At 48.5% G+C, this 15,172-nt stretch overlaps 1 non-coding gene and 1 pseudogene across 1 annotated transcript; both read left to right on the top strand.

Annotated features, from left to right (window-relative positions):
• Window positions 1-2,303: 2,303 nt before the first annotated feature.
• On the top strand, window positions 2,304-14,949 carry LOC110124130 (putative deoxyribonuclease TATDN2; annotated as a pseudogene).
• On the top strand, window positions 4,211-4,317 carry LOC139033788 (U6 spliceosomal RNA). Its single transcript, XR_011486268.1, has one exon. It is a non-coding gene; the product is annotated as a U6 spliceosomal RNA (small nuclear RNA).
• Window positions 14,950-15,172: the final 223 nt, after the last annotated feature.

Raw genomic sequence — 15,172 nt, 5'->3', positions numbered from 1 at the left:
GAACCAAGACAAGAATTTGGTTCCTGGTGTGGCTTTTCCCCCAGGTTATGGTTTCTAGCACGTTGGGGTTTTGCGTGGTGTGGGAGGGTTTGCTTTGGAGGTTCCCATTTATTTCCCCAGTGGGAACGCACAGGAGGGCTTCCTGACACCGGGGAGCCGACGGAGGGTGCTGCACGGAGGAGGCGCGTTTCATCCACTCATTTTACGTGAAGCTAAAAAAGAGGATTGATTTCATTTTTTTCAGCCTGCAGGTGTTTAAGTGTTGAGGGTGTGTGTGGGGGTGTGTGTGTGTGTGAAAGTTGGTCTTGAGTTTGGAAAGGTTGAGTTTCTTGCATTCAGTCTGCTCTTTGCTGGCTCCAGGGAGGAGAAGAGTCCTAGCTTATGTTGCCAGTTACTGTGTGAGCACCATCCACGTGTTTAATCAGGTTTTGGAGAAATAGTCAGGGAAGGCCTAGTTTGTGCTGTGCAGTGCTTCTAGTGGTTTGGGGTTTGGTCTCTAGGTTTTAGAGGTTTGGCTGCTGTAACAATGCCATGGACTGAGTAGCTTGTAAACCACAGAACTTTCTCACAGTTCTAGAGGCTGGAAGTCTGAGATCAGGGTGCCAGCTTGGACAGGCAAGGACCCTCTTCAGGGTCCCAGACTTCTCTGAATCCTCATGTGGCGGGGGAGGGGGCAAGGAAGTTGTCCTGGGGCCCCTTCACTAGGGCCCTGAGCCCGTCACTGAGGGCCCCGCTTTCTTGACCTGGTCACTCCCATGGGACACATGGCATACCGTCACCTTGGGGTCAGAGTTCAACATGTGAGTCTTCTGGGGAACACATTCAAACCATACCTATACTGGGGGATTTTGGGATCACTGGAGATTCCTGTTGGCCAGCATCTCGTTGTTTGTGCCTTATTAGCTGCGGGTTGTCTGTGAGATTCTCTTAGATTCTAATGGTCACTGACAGTCCCCCTTTATAGGGAAGGTTGAATGTGTCTGTTATGAGCACCTTCACCCACTTTATGTTCAGTCTTTAGTTTGACATACGCAAATTTCTGATTCAGTTTAGGGGAGGAAGAGTTTGAGCCTTCATGATGTGCTAAAGCTTGTCAAATGAGTCTCAGTGTTTGACCTCTCGATGGTCACTAAATTCTCAGTCTTCTGAAGTGGGCAGAGTTATCTTAAATTTGTTTTATTCATTTTTCAGAAGAAAACCAGGGTTACGCTAAACCCTTGAGATTTTAAGCATCATTGTTGTTTTAAATTGAAGTGTAGTTGATGGCAGTGCCGTCTTTACGTCTTAGCAAATATTTAGCTATCAGCGAACACATGTTTGAGCACCTGCTATGTGCAGGCCCTGGGAGAATGAGACTCAGAAAGGTCATGACTTGACCAAGGCCACACAGCTTCCACAGGGCAGAGCTGTCATATAATCCCCAGTCAGTCTGACTTTGAAGCCAGTGTGCTTTCTGCTGCTGCCCTCTGTGAGCACTGTCCTCCTGACCCAGCATTAGACCTGGGTGCGGTCTAAAAGGCTGGGGACATGAACAAGACAGGATCGTTTCTCTTGAGGAACCCTCCACAGGGTCATGCAGCCCAGACGTGAGAGAGCATTGTGTATCTGGGCTCGAGTGATGAACTTCCTTGAGTGGTCCTGTCTCCAGTGTCTTCTCCCCGCAGATGTCCGGGGCTTGGGTGGAAGCAGCAGAGAGTAAGCCAGTTCATCACAGGGCCGTGTGTGGTGTGTTATATCAGGGATATCTGACATCACAAGGAGTCTGAGAAGTGAGGGGTTAGCCATCGGGGAAGTCCTCACAGAAGGGGTGTCGTTTGGGTTCTGCTTATAGACAAGGAGGAGGAAAGGGCATTTCAGGCAGCAGGAGCAACGTGTGTCCAGAAAGTGTCAGGAAATGCTGGTCTCTGATGCTTGGGGCACGTCTTGTTCCTGTGGCCCTTCTTTTCCCCTCCTCCAGTGTTTTCCTCATTCCCAGGACACCCGAGTGAGTGGGGAAAGGTAGGAGATGATGCTGGACGGAAGGCTGGGGACCAGCCTGGGGAGGAGGGCTTCAGGGGACACGCTCAGGAGTCTGGGATCTCTACTGCAGGCAGATGCAGAGCCGTTGCAGGGTTTTAAGCAGAGGTGTGATGTTGCCAGATGGTAGAACTCCTTGTGGCACCTGTAGAAAGTGGCTCGGTGGGGCCAAGCGGGCAGCCACTGAAATTGTTCCCCGTGGCTCACAGTGCTGAGGGCTGGCGTGATATCTCCCCTGACGTCTCATTTGCCATATGCTTTATAGATGGAATCGCCTCTCCTAACCTCTCATCTTCCAGGTTGATCCTAAATACAGTCCTCAGAACTCCGTGGATTCCGATCTCGCAGCTGGAGCTGAGGGTCCAAACGGAACAGCTGAGGAACCAGACAAAGTCCAGAAAAGGCAGAGGGATAGACTTCGAGACCAGGGCTCTACCAGGATCTACCTAAAGGCCATCCAGGGGGTCCTGAGAGCGTTGATGCCCAGAAGGAAAGGAGAGGTGGCCTCGAGGGCAAAAGCCAACACCGGGGAGCGCCGTGGCCCTGGAGAGGGTGCTGCCGTGGGTGTCACCGAGTCTGCGCCTCATAAAGAGGAAACGTCTGCCCCAGACGTCAGAGCGGAGGAGGAGGAGCCTGGGCTGGAGACGAGCGGCTTCTGTGACAACACAGCGCTGACAGACCCTCGGGAGAGGCCCAGAGAGCGGCCCCTGGGTGACCGAAGGGTGGTCGCTGGCCAGGGCTCCCCACCGCTGGAGGTCTGCGACGACTCTGACTCAAATTTCTGCAGCCAGAAGGTGAGTCCCAGTCATGCTAGGCATGAGGTTTTGAGTTTTGTTCAGTGTATTTGGTCTTTTTAATTTGATCCTAAGTGTATACTCACTCAACACAGTCCTTGACTTCCTCACGGCTCCAGGAAGCAAATTGATGTTTCTCTTCTAACATGGTTCTTTAAAAGCTGTTGTAGTTGTTTAGTCGCTAAGCTGTGTCCAACTCTTTGCTGCCCCTTGGACTGCAGTGCACCTGTCCGTCGCTATCTCCTGGAGTTTGCTCAAACTCATATCCATGGTGCTGTCTAACCATCTCATCCTCTGTCGTCCCCTTCTTCTTTTGCCTTCAATCTTTTCCAGCATCAGGGTGTTTTCCAATGAGTTGGCTCTTCCCATTAGGTGGCCAAAGTATTGGAGCTTCAGCATCAGTCCTTCCAGTGAATATTCAGGGTTGATTTCTTTGAAGATTGACTGGGTTGATCTTCTTGCAGTCCAAGACTCAAGAGTCTTCTCCAGCACCACAATTTCAAAAGCATCAGTTCTTCGGTGCTCAGCCTTCTTTGTGGTTCAACTCTCACATCTGTACATGACTACTGCAAAAACCATTGCTTTGACTGTGCAGACTTTTTTGGCAAAATGATGTCTCTGCATTTTAGTACACTGTCTAGGTGTGTCATAGCTTTCCTTCCAAGAAGCTATTGTTTTTTAATTTCATGGCTGCATTCACCTTCTGCAGTGATTTTGGATCCCAAGAAAATAAAATCTGTTACTACTTCTACATTTTCTCTATCTATTTGCATGAAGTGATGGGACTGGATGCCATGATCTTTGTTTTTTGAATGTTGAGTTTTAAGCCAGCTTTTTCACTCTCCTCTTTCACCCTCATCAAGAAGCTCTTTAGTTCCTCTTTGCTTTCTGCCATTAGGGTGGTATCATCTGCCTATCTGAGGTTGTTGATATTTCTTCTGGCAATCTTGATTCCAGCTTGTGAGTCACTCTTGCCATCTCCTGCTTGACCATGTCCAATTTACCTTGATTCATGGACCTAACATTCCAGATTCCTATGCAATATTGTTCTTTACAGCATCGGACTTTACTTTCACCACCAGACACATCCCACAACTGAGCGTCATTTCTGCTTTGGCCCAGCCACTTCATTCTTTCTGGAGCTATTCATAATTGCCCCCACTCTAAGCCCCCCAGGCGTGTACTGGACAGTTTCCCACCTTGGGGGCTCATCAGCGAAACCACTTACCATATTGCTTTTCAAACAGTTACCTTCCAAAAAAAAAAAGTAGAAATGATCTTTAAAAGCTTTATTAAAAATGCTGTCCAACACAGAACTCTCAGGTCATACTGGAAATAATTATTAAATCTGTCACCTTTCTTTGCTTCCTTTCTCCCTTCCTTTTAAAAAAATGAATTTATTGCTCACTCCAGTAGCACACATACTAAGACTGGAACGAAACAGAGGAAATTAGCATGGCCCCTACGCAAGGATGACAAGTAAATTTGTAAAGGGTCCCATGTGTTTTAATGAGGTGGATGAATCTAGAGCCTGTTATACAGAGTGAAGTAAGTCTGAGAGAGAAGAACAAATACAGTGTGTTAACATATATATATATGGAATCTAGAAAGATGGTACTGATGAACCTATTTGCAGGGCAGCAGTGGAGATGCAGAGAACAGACTTGTGGACGCAGTCTGGGGAGGAGAAGGTGGGATGGATGGAGAGAGTAGCATGGAAACATGTGCATTACCGTATGTAACATCGATAGCCATCGGGAATTTGCTGTATGATGCAGGGAGTTCTAATCAGATGCTCTGTGACTGCCTAAGAGGGGAGGGACTGGATGGGAAGTGGGAGGGAGGATCAAGACAGGGGGGGCCTACATGTACCTGTGGCTGATTCATGTTGTTGTGTGGCAGAAATCAACACAATATTGCAAAGCAGTTATCCTCCAATTACAAAAAAAAATTTTTTTTTAATAAAATAAGTTTAGGGAGTCTCTTTAAGTGTCTTAGGTTGGTTGGGGTTCGTTGGGGGTCATTTTTCTCCTTCAAATAAAAGAATACATCTTGTAATACAAGAGACTTTGTAAGGACTTGAATAGAAAATGATCCCTCAGAAAAGGAGGCATCATTTTGAGGAGAAAACCTTACCTTCCATTTGGGCATTTTTTGGGTAATTTTACAGATTAGCTTTTGTTGGTGAAATACATTCTAAAGAGCTAGATTGCAAAGATGTCATTTGTTGGTGTATGTGAGAGACATTTTGTTGTTTTTTGAAGTGTAGTTGAATTATAGTATTGTTAGTTTGAGAGACATTTTAACTTTCAAGTGCACATATACCAAGGGAAAAAAAAGATTTTAGTATGTCTCACTGAAAAATTCATCAGGGAAAAACCTCGCAGGCTCAGGCAGGGTTGCAGTTTCTTATCGTCTGAGTTGATGGAATTTTCTGTTATAAGCAAGCTAGTTTTTGAAGATTTGTTCTCCCTTAGAAATTAACTTTTTTAAAAAAGCTTTTTTAATGGGAAATTTTAAACATTTTCAAAGGAAACAGGCAAGTATAACAAATCTCCCTCTTCCTTCCCATCACCCAGGTTCAGGAGTTCAGAATAAAATTTAGATGTGCTGCAATTTCAGTTACCTTGCACCTTATCTTGCTTGGGTGTTTATTATTCAGGAAAGGAGTAACAGGAAGAAATCTAAAGCAGAAAAGTGTCAAATGGGCATCTTATAATTCATTAAAATACCTGTTACCAATTTGTTTCTTTTTAGACTTGTAGATAAAGGCATGGAAAACTAGAGTAGACCTTAGAAATAAACCTTTTGTTCCTGTTAAGGAGGTGGTCAGTTGATCCATAATGCTCTTTCATAGTGAGTTGTTTGTTATACAAATTGTATTTGCTAATGAAAACACTAGAAGAACTTCCTTAAGGCCTCTTGGTCACGTCATCTGGTGCCCGCGGATACAGATGGCTTCAGTAAGGAAAAGAAAATGGGCACTTTAGTGGAGTTGTTTTTGCATGAAGTGAAATCTGGGTTGAGTGTATTTCTCAAACCTGGTCTGTATCAAAATTACATGGAGATGTAAGGACAGGTTCCTTGGCCCTTCCCTGGACCTTCTTAATCACAGTGTCTCAGGGTGGGGAGGGTCATAAAAAAGCCCCTCAGTGGTTCTGGTGTGAAGCTCCGTTCAGGAATCATACTATTTATTCTACAAATTAATTCAAATACCCCAGGGGCATTAGTGGTAAGAATCGCCTGCTAGTGTAGGAGAAGTGAGAGATGCGGGCTCGATCCCTGGATCCAGAAGATCCTCTGGAGAAAGGCATGGCAACCCATTCCATATTCCTGCCTGGAGAATCCCATGGATAGGGGAGCCTGGTGGGCTGCAGTCCCAAGGATTGCAAAGAGTCTGACACAACTGAAAATGCATGCAGAAATTAAAATACAGTATTCACGGCACTTGTTATATTCCCGGACACTGTTCTAGGTGTTTAGGAGACATCAGAGAAGAGAAGTTCTTGACTTTGTGGACTTAGGATCTAGCAGGGCTAAATTGACTGAATGCAGTGTTTAGTTGTTCAGTTATTATTGCTACCTAGTGATACAACATAAACAATTTTTTTGCTCTCAAGTTTGTGAGGCAGGAAGTCTGATGGGTCTGGACTGAGCAGGTCTTGCGTGGTGGGGGGAGGGGGGCTCTCTGGTTCCATTCAGTTACCAGGTGGGCCCCGGTCTGAGAGCCCGGTAAGGCTTGCAGTTGTTCAGTCACTCAGTTGTGCCCAAAGCTTTGCAGCCCCATGAACTGCAGCACCTCAGGCTTCCCTGTCCTTCAGCATCTTGCAGAGCTTGCTCAAACTCATTATGCCATCCAACCCTCTCATCCTCTGTTGTCCCCTTCTCCTGCCTTCACTCTTTCCCAGCATCAGGATCTTTTCTAATGAGTCAGCTCTTGGCATCAGGTGGCCAAAGTATTGGAGCTTCAACTTCAGCATCAGTCCTTCCAGTGAATATTCAGGCTTGATTTCCTTTAGGATTGACTGACTGCTTGGATCTCCTTGCAGTCCAAGGGACTCTCAAGAGTCTTCTCCAACATCACAGTTCAAAAGCATCAATTCTGTGGCACTCAGCCTTCTTTATGGTTCAGTTCTCACATCCATACACAACTACTGAAAAAACCATAGCTTTAACTAGACGGAACTTTGTCAGCAAAGTGATCTCTCTGCTTTTTAATACACAGTCTAGGTTGGTCATAGCTTTTCTTCCAAGGAGCCAGCATCTTTTAACTTTGTGGCTGCAGTCACCATCTTCAGTGATTTGGAGTCCAAGAAAATAAAGTCTGCCACTATTTCCATTGTTTCCCCATCTGTTCGCCATGAAGTGATGGGACCGGATGCCATGATCATCATTTTTTGAATGTTGAGTTTTAAGCCAGCTTTTTTACTGTCCTCTTTGACCTTCATCAAGAGGCTCTTTAGTTCCTCTTTGCTTTCTGCTGCCATCATCAAGAGGCTCTTTAGTTCCTCTTTGCTTTCTGCCATAAGGGTGGTGTCATCTGTATATCTGAGGTTATTGATATTTCTCCCGGCAATCTTGATTCCAGCTTGTGCTTTATCCAGCCCAGAATTTTGTATGATATACTCTACATATAAGTTAAATAAGCAGAGTGTTAATATACAACCTTGACGTACTCCTTTTTCTATTTGGAACCAGTCTGTTGTTCCATGTCCACTTCCACTTGTTGCTTCTTGACCTGCATACAAATTTCTCAGAAGGCAGGTAAGGTGGTCTGGTATCCCCATCTCTTGAAGAATTTTCCACAGTTTGTTGTGATCCATACAGTCAAAGACTTTAATGTAGTCAATGAAGCAGATGTTTTTCTGGAATTCTCTTGCTTTTTCTGTGATCCAGTGGATGTTGGCAATTTGATCTCTGGTTTCTCTGCCTTTTCTAAATCCAGCTTGAACATCTGGAAGTTCTCGGTTCACATACTGTTGAAGCCTGGCTTGGAGAATTTTGAGCATTACTTTGCTAGTGTGTGAGATGAGTGCAATTGTGCAGTAGTTTGAACATTCTTTGGCATTGCCTTTCTTTGGGATTGGAATGAAAACTGACCTTTTTCAGTCCTGTGGCCACTGCTGAGTTTTCCAAATTTGCTGGCATATTGAGTGCAGCACTTTCACAGCATCATCTTTTAGGATTTGAAATAGCTCAGCTGGAATTCCGTCACCTCCACTAGCTTTGTTCGTAGTAATGCTTCCTAAGGCCCACTTGACTTCACACTCTTAAGATGTCTGGTTCTAGGTAAGTGATCACACCATCATGGTTATCTGGGTCATGAGGATCTTTTTTGTATAGTTCTTCTGTGTATTCTTATCACCTCCTCTTAATAGCTTCTGCTTCTGTTAAGTCCAGACCATTTCTGTCCTTTATGGTGCCCATCTTTGCATGAAGTGTTCTCTTGGTATCTCTACTTTTCTTGAAGAGATCTCTAGTCTTTCCCATTCTGTTGTTTTCCTCTGTTTCTTTGCATTGATCACTGAGGAAGGCTTTCTTACCTCTCCTTGCTATTCTTTGGAACTCTGCATTCAGATGGGTATATCTTTCCTTTTCTCCTTTGCCTTTAGCTTCTCTTCTTTTCTCAGCTATTTGTAAGGCCTCCTCAGACAGCCATTTTGCCTTTTGCATTTCTTTTTCTTGGGGATGGTCTTGATCACTGCCTCCTGTATGGTGTCATGAACTTTCATCCATAGTTCTTCAGGCACTCTATCAAATCTAATCCCTTGAATCTATTTGTCACTTCCACTGTATAATCATAAGGGATTTGATTTAGGTCATACCTGAATGGTCTAGTGGTTTTCCCTACTTTCTTCAGTTTAAGTCTGAATTTTGCAATAAGGAGTTCATGATCTGAGCTGCATTCAGCTCCTGGCAAGACTGGCCATCCACAATGCTCAGTCACTGCTGGACGCGCTAGGCAGCGGTGCGCCCTCTCCAGTGTGTGGTCATGGGTACTCGGACGTTACATGGTGGCCGACCACCCTCAGAGGATCTAGTGGAGAGAACCAGGGGTGACGGCAAGGCCCTTCCGCCCTGGCCCCAGAAGCTGCAGTGTCGCTCCTGGTTCTGTCAGTGACAATACAAGTTTGCCCAGGTTCAAGGGAAGGGGTCACAAAGCCCACCTTTCAATGGAGGCTGATGTCAGAGAATTTGTGAACATAGCTTAACACTGCTACAAGGGTGGGGTGGTGTGTTTTGAATGTGCGAGAGACGTGTTGTTAGGGGCGCTGGGTGCTGCTTTTCTCTGAAATGCCCTCCCCTCTCCAACACCGTGTGTTCTTGTTGTTCAGTCGCTAAGTCGTGTCCGACTCTTTGCGACCCCATGGACTGCAGCACGCCAGGCTTCCCTGTCCTTCACTATCTCCTGGAGCTTGCTCAAACTCATGTCCATTGAGTCAGTGATGCCATCCAACCATCTCATCCTCTGTCACCCTTTCTCCTCTTGCTTGTGTGTTCTGGTGAGCAGTTTTTTCCCCAGAGGGATTCTTCGGGAAGGGCGTGCAGGCCTAGACCCTCTCGGGGATGGCATGTGGCAGCATGCTCACAAGTCTGCTCCCTGAAGCCGCTAGCCCTGTTCCTAGCTGCAGCCTGGCTCGCTTTCTGGGAATAACAAGGAAGCCGGGTGACAGAGTGCACTAAGGCATGAATGCAGAGCCGTCATCACAGCCATAAAAGCTGCCAGGGCTTGTGTTCTGCAGGTGACTGTGCACGGGAGGCTGTCGTCACACAGAAAGACGGTAACCTCCTGTCTCTTGTTTTCTGCAGACTCACAGGGCGAAGGAGCAAAGAGCATTCTGGGAGGGCGGGTGGCCACGCGGCGGAGCCGCATCGAGCCCAGGCTGGAGCGTTTCGTCGACACCCACTGTCACCTGGATGCGCTCTTTGCCAGGCTGTCCTTCCAGGGGACCTTCGCTCGGTTCAGGAAGACCTACAGCTGCTCCTTCCCGAAGGAGTTTCAGGGCTGCGCCTCCGACTTCTGCGATCCTCTCACACTGACCGACAGCCTCTGGGAGGACCCGGAGTGGGGGGGCCTCTGGCTGTCACCCCCATTTTGCTCCCTGCTGCGGTGAGAGGCAAGAAGGAAATCTGCAGGCCTTCAGGCACCCCAGAACCGTGGCGTTCGGGGCGATGGGCTTGGATGACTCCCTAAAGTGCTCCATGCCCACCCCGGTGCAGCACAAGGGCGACGTCGTCCTCGGGGGCTTGCTTACCGTGTGAGTTCCTCATTTCCTTGTAACATCGGGGTTTCTCTGCCTTGGGAACTAACGAATTTAGAATCTCTAAGGATGTCATCACTCTTATCCAGACCCCCTAGTTGTCATTGGTCACGTGCTTCACATGCCGTTTCTTACCTCTCAGCTTCATTGTGTAAGAAGACGGGGACAGGCCCGAAGTGACCCTTGCAGCCAATGATACCAGTGGCAAAACTTCTGTTCCTTCTTGGGAAGCAGCACATTTTGTTTGATTAATTAAATAATATTTTTTTATAAAATATATTTTATAACATATATAATTATAACTTATATAAAATGTATTTTATAACTTAAAGTTAGTGTGCCTGTTGCAGGATATTTGAAAAGTACACAGATGTATGCAGATCATTTCCTGTTCCATCAACATCGTGACCATGACCATCATGAGACCTTTTCCGCCCAGTGAGCTTCGTTTCCTCCTGCGCTTTTTCCGCTGGCTTGCTGGGGAGGACAGATTCTCCAGCCCAGCCACAGTTTCTGTCCCCAAACAATTCTTCCTTCTTAACGGTTTTGAAATTCAGATGTGTTTTGAAATTCATATTTTTAATGTTGCTGTGCCTTGGAGAATTGCGAGGAACAGTTGGGAGGTGTGTCTTTCAAACACCTGTCATAGAATCAGGAACATGTGGGCTGTCTCTGCATGCTTTTTAGAAAAGTAGGAAAATCAAAATGAGAAAGTAGTAGTCGCAAACCTTTTTTCTACTGTGAAAGTGTTCCTGCTTCAGTAAGTATGCTTTGAAAAACAGGCTTTTTAACATCTATGTAATATTCCACCTCAAGGCTGTACTAGTTTGATTACTTAAGGGAAGATTTTTTAGAAGCAAAAATTAAATGTGGGAATTAGAATCCCTTGCTACCTCCTGCCTCTGGAGGGGCCCAGGGAGGGTGGTTGTGTTGGAGGGGGCGGTTCTCACCAGCTCTAGATACTGGATCTAGCTTGTCTTTACAGTCCTTGGCAAGCAGTCTATGCTCTTGGTTCCCCAGGGTCACTTTCTCTTAGTTAAAAACCACAGATTCAACGTGAGTTACAGCAGAATTGGTATTGGCTCATTGCCACTGTTTTGAGGAGAGGTAGTGTAAATGTTGGAGAAGGAAATGGCAACCCACTCCAGTGTTCTTGCCTGGAGAATCCCAGGGATGGGGGAGCCTGGTGGGCTGCCGTCTGTGGGGTCGCACAGAGTCGGACACGACTGAAGCAACTTAGCAGCAGCAGCAGCAGCAGTGTGAGTGTTGGACCTGAATGTAATTGCAGGTGAACACCACCTGACTCAAATTACCCAAAGCATCTTTTTATTTGATGTAGTAATTCAAACACGAATTATATTCCACAATTGAAAAAGTTTCATGGGAACATTAAGTTGAAGATGACATAATTTGTTTATGAATGAATTAGTATTTTTGTTCTTTTTTTCCTGAACTGAACTTTTTAAAGGAAAGAATAAGTTCTAGCCCTGTTTTTTCATTAAAATTATTAGCAACTTGTATATTTTACTACTGAAGATTTTTAAAGTAACTGGAACTTTTAAAAATGTAATATATCTGTAGGTATCCACCTAGAAGATGATCTGATTTTGGTTAGGAAAGCAAGTTGGAGGAAATATATGTAGTATTTATTCTTTCCACACACACTTGAGCACCCTCTGAGAGTCAGGCATTGTGCAGATGTGTGTAGGAACAGGTGTGCAAGGTGATGGATTACCTCTGGAGAGTGGGGGTAGAGGACGGGCCAGTGAAGGGGACACAGCCTGTAGTGATGCCTCTGAGCGCCGCCCTGCCCCCAGAGCCCCAGATACACGTGGCCCAGTGGTTGCTGTGAGCACAGCCTGGGTTCAGATTTGAATTGTGGTGCTGGAGCTCACCACCTGCAAGTTACGTGACCTCGTTTGGAGCCTCGGTTTCTTTGCAGGATGGGCTAATAGCAGGGACTCTCCTAAGGTGCTCTTGAGCGTTACATGTTATAATACATCTAAATGCTGCTACCACCTAGGAGGGCTTCCCTTGTGGCTCAGCTGGTAAAGAATCCGCCTGCAATGCAGGAGACCTGGGTTCAATCCCTGGGTTGGGAAGATCCCCTGGAGAAGGAAATGGCAACCCACTCCAGTATTCTTGCCTAGAGAATCCCATGGACAGAAGAGCCTGGCAGGCTACAGTCCATGGGGTCGCAAGAGTTGGACATGACTTAGCGACTAAACCACCACCACCACCATCATCAGCACCTAGGGAGCGTGCAGTGTTAGCTATTATTATTCTGCCTGCAATGCAGGAGACCTGGGTTCGACCCCTGGGCTGGAAAGATCCCCTGGAGAAGGGAAAGGCTACCCACTCCAGTATTCTGGGCTGGAGAATTCCATGAACTGTGTAGGCCATGGGATCGCAGAGAGTCAGACACAACTGAGACTTTCATTTTCATGCATTATATAAAGTTTAAGAACAAAGAATCGGACACACTGGGGGTTGCCCACTGCGCTGGCTGCTCTGGGGGTAACCAGAGTGACCCTGACCCACAGGCGTTGCCCCCGTCTCCTCCCAGGTGTTCCAGAGGCAGCAGCAGCTGGCCACATCTCAAAGGAAGCCCTTGGCGATCCACTGCCAAGACGCGGAGGAGGATCTGCGGAAAATCATGACAAAATGGGTGCCTCCAGACTGCAAGATTCACAGGTGAGCGCCTAGAACTTCAGCAGGCAAGGGAAGTGAACAGGCCCCGCTGTCTAGGATGTTACTGGGAAGAAGAAAGTGAGCGAGGAGAGCATTGATAATGTCACATCTTAATACAGAATCTTTTCCCAAGATTAGCTATCAGCTTGAGCCATATGAAATTTCTGGTATTTGATTGTTTTTTATCTAAAAAAATGGCAACTTCATTTGGTCTGAGCTGATACCCTAAATCATTGTGATCCCCATCCCGTGAAAGTGTGAAAAAGGGAAGGTGTTAGTTGCTCAGTCGTGTCCGACTCTTTGTGATCCCGTGGACTGGAGCCATGCCGTGAAGCAGGCTGAGACGGGGGCTCGGTTCCCAGAGATGAGAACTGTTGATCTTGGGAGAGGCTGCCTTCAGGACACCTGAAAAGAAATTTTCTCTCCTCCTTTGACTTGGAAAAGCTCATCCTCCTTTGACTTGAAAAAGCTCATCTTCCCCCTTTCCCTCCTTAAAAGTCCAGGATGCGTCTTCTCTAAATGGTACCTAGGAGTTCTTTAGTTTGGTAAAGTCACTGACCCCTGCATCGTGGGCCTGTTTTAGGCGTGGGCTAGGCTTGGGGAGGAGGGGCCCTGGAGGAGCTGAGAGACGGTCAGCTGGTCACTCTCCCGAGGCCGGGGGCCTGAGGTGGACACGGGGCGCCCTGGGAGCCAGAGGAGGGGCCCTTAGCTGTGTCTGACTACAGTAAGGTCAGGAGTGACACCCGGCTGGTGCTTTCAAGAGGGGCGAGAAGGGCTTAACTGAGGAAACAGGGAGGCTGGATCCTGGGCAAGGTCAGGACAGGTGGCCGAAGCATGTGGGGCTGTCCAGCCACACGCCTGCCTCCAGGGGCCCCAGGCCGGGGGAGTGTCGCCTCTGAGTGGAGCCACCCCAAGAGACCCGGGGTGTGGGCGCTCAGCCCTTCTGGGGTGATGTGTGTTGTACCAGGAGCGCGGACAGGGGTCAGTTCAGAGAAGAAAATTCACGTGTAGGCCAGCCCCCCGTTCCTGCTTTCTGTCTCCTCCTTGTTCACTTGACTGCGTGGACGCAGTCTTTCCCTGCTCTTGTTGCGATCCAGAGGGACTCGGGTTGTCCACTCTGCCCCGACCTTCCCTGGGATGCAGTCTTTCTGTGTCTGAGAATCTACCCACCGGCAGTCCCATAAAAGAGGGGACGGGTCTGGAGGAAGTCGGGGGCTCTGCAGAGTGGGTTAGGAGGGAGCCCTGACCTGGAGGTGTCCTTCCCACAGGCACTGCTTCACCAGCAGCTACCGGCTCATGGAGCCCCTGCTGGAGCACTTTCCCAACGTGTCCCAGCATGTCCGTGGGCCCGGGAGAGCCGGCAGGCTGTGAGAGATCCCGCGGGAAAGGATCGTCCTGGAGAGCGACGCCCCCTATTTCTTGCCACGACAGGTAGGGCCATCTGCAGGCTGAGCTGAGGCTCTGAGGGGAGGGGGTGGGAGGCGGGCGGTCACTGCATGGGGCCGGCAGGACCTGGGTCACAGTACCTTTCCAGGTGCCCCGGCCCCACACCTTGGCTCTGTATTGCTCTCAGAATCAGAGTCTGGGGGACCAAGAACCTGAAGCATAGCTACTCTGTTCCGGGTGGTGGAAAGCCCCACCCTACAGAGGGTCGGCCAGGGAAGCGTGGGACCCTGCTCACTGGCGCTCGTGACGGGGACTCTCTGCACCTGCAGACAGAGGGGCGTCTACACAGTGTCAGAGAGGCCCTGCTGGGGGAGGCCGGGGATGGGGTCGGACGTGATGGTCACGACCAGAAGGTGCAGCGGGGTCCTGAAGGCTCGGTGTCTTCCAGGTTCCCAGGAGCGTCTGCCAGTGCGCCCGCCCGGCCTGGCCTTGCACGTGGTTCAAGAGATCACCAGGGTCAAGGTCCTGTCGCTCAGCCACACCCTGGCCGCCCTCCGCGAGAGCACCCGCTGCCTCTTACAGCCTCTAAGCCCACACGTGCCATCAGGAGTCTCCCAGAAAAGGTGACGAAGATCACATTCCCTAGGTTTTAAAATCCAAGACAAAAGCGGCTTGGGCTCTACGTTTGAAACGGAGAGCATGTAACCAGGGGGTGAGAACAAGGAGCGCGGGGGGTCTTGAGTGACCTCGAGTTTAACCCTTGTCCCCGTCTCTTCCCCGACCGGCGGCCTGATGAGGGGAAGGCCGCGTGAGCTCGGTGTGTGTGTCCCCCTCGAGGGTGTGTGAGACCCCCCGGATGGGGTGCTTCCTGAGACCTCGGTGGGCGCTCCCCCTTCAGGCTGGCAGGGTTGTGGGGGTGGGCGAGGGGTGCGCGCTGGCTTCCCGGCCGCGGGGCTCCAGGGCCCCGGAAGAAGAGGTGGAGGACGGACGTGAGGATGTGGCGAGCTCGCCCACCAGCGCGCG

This window comes from Odocoileus virginianus, unplaced genomic scaffold, assembly GCF_023699985.2.
Source record: "Odocoileus virginianus isolate 20LAN1187 ecotype Illinois unplaced genomic scaffold, Ovbor_1.2 Unplaced_Contig_2, whole genome shotgun sequence".
Taxonomy (NCBI): domain Eukaryota; kingdom Metazoa; phylum Chordata; class Mammalia; order Artiodactyla; family Cervidae; genus Odocoileus; species Odocoileus virginianus.
This window is presented reverse-complemented; position numbering and strand designations above follow the sequence as displayed.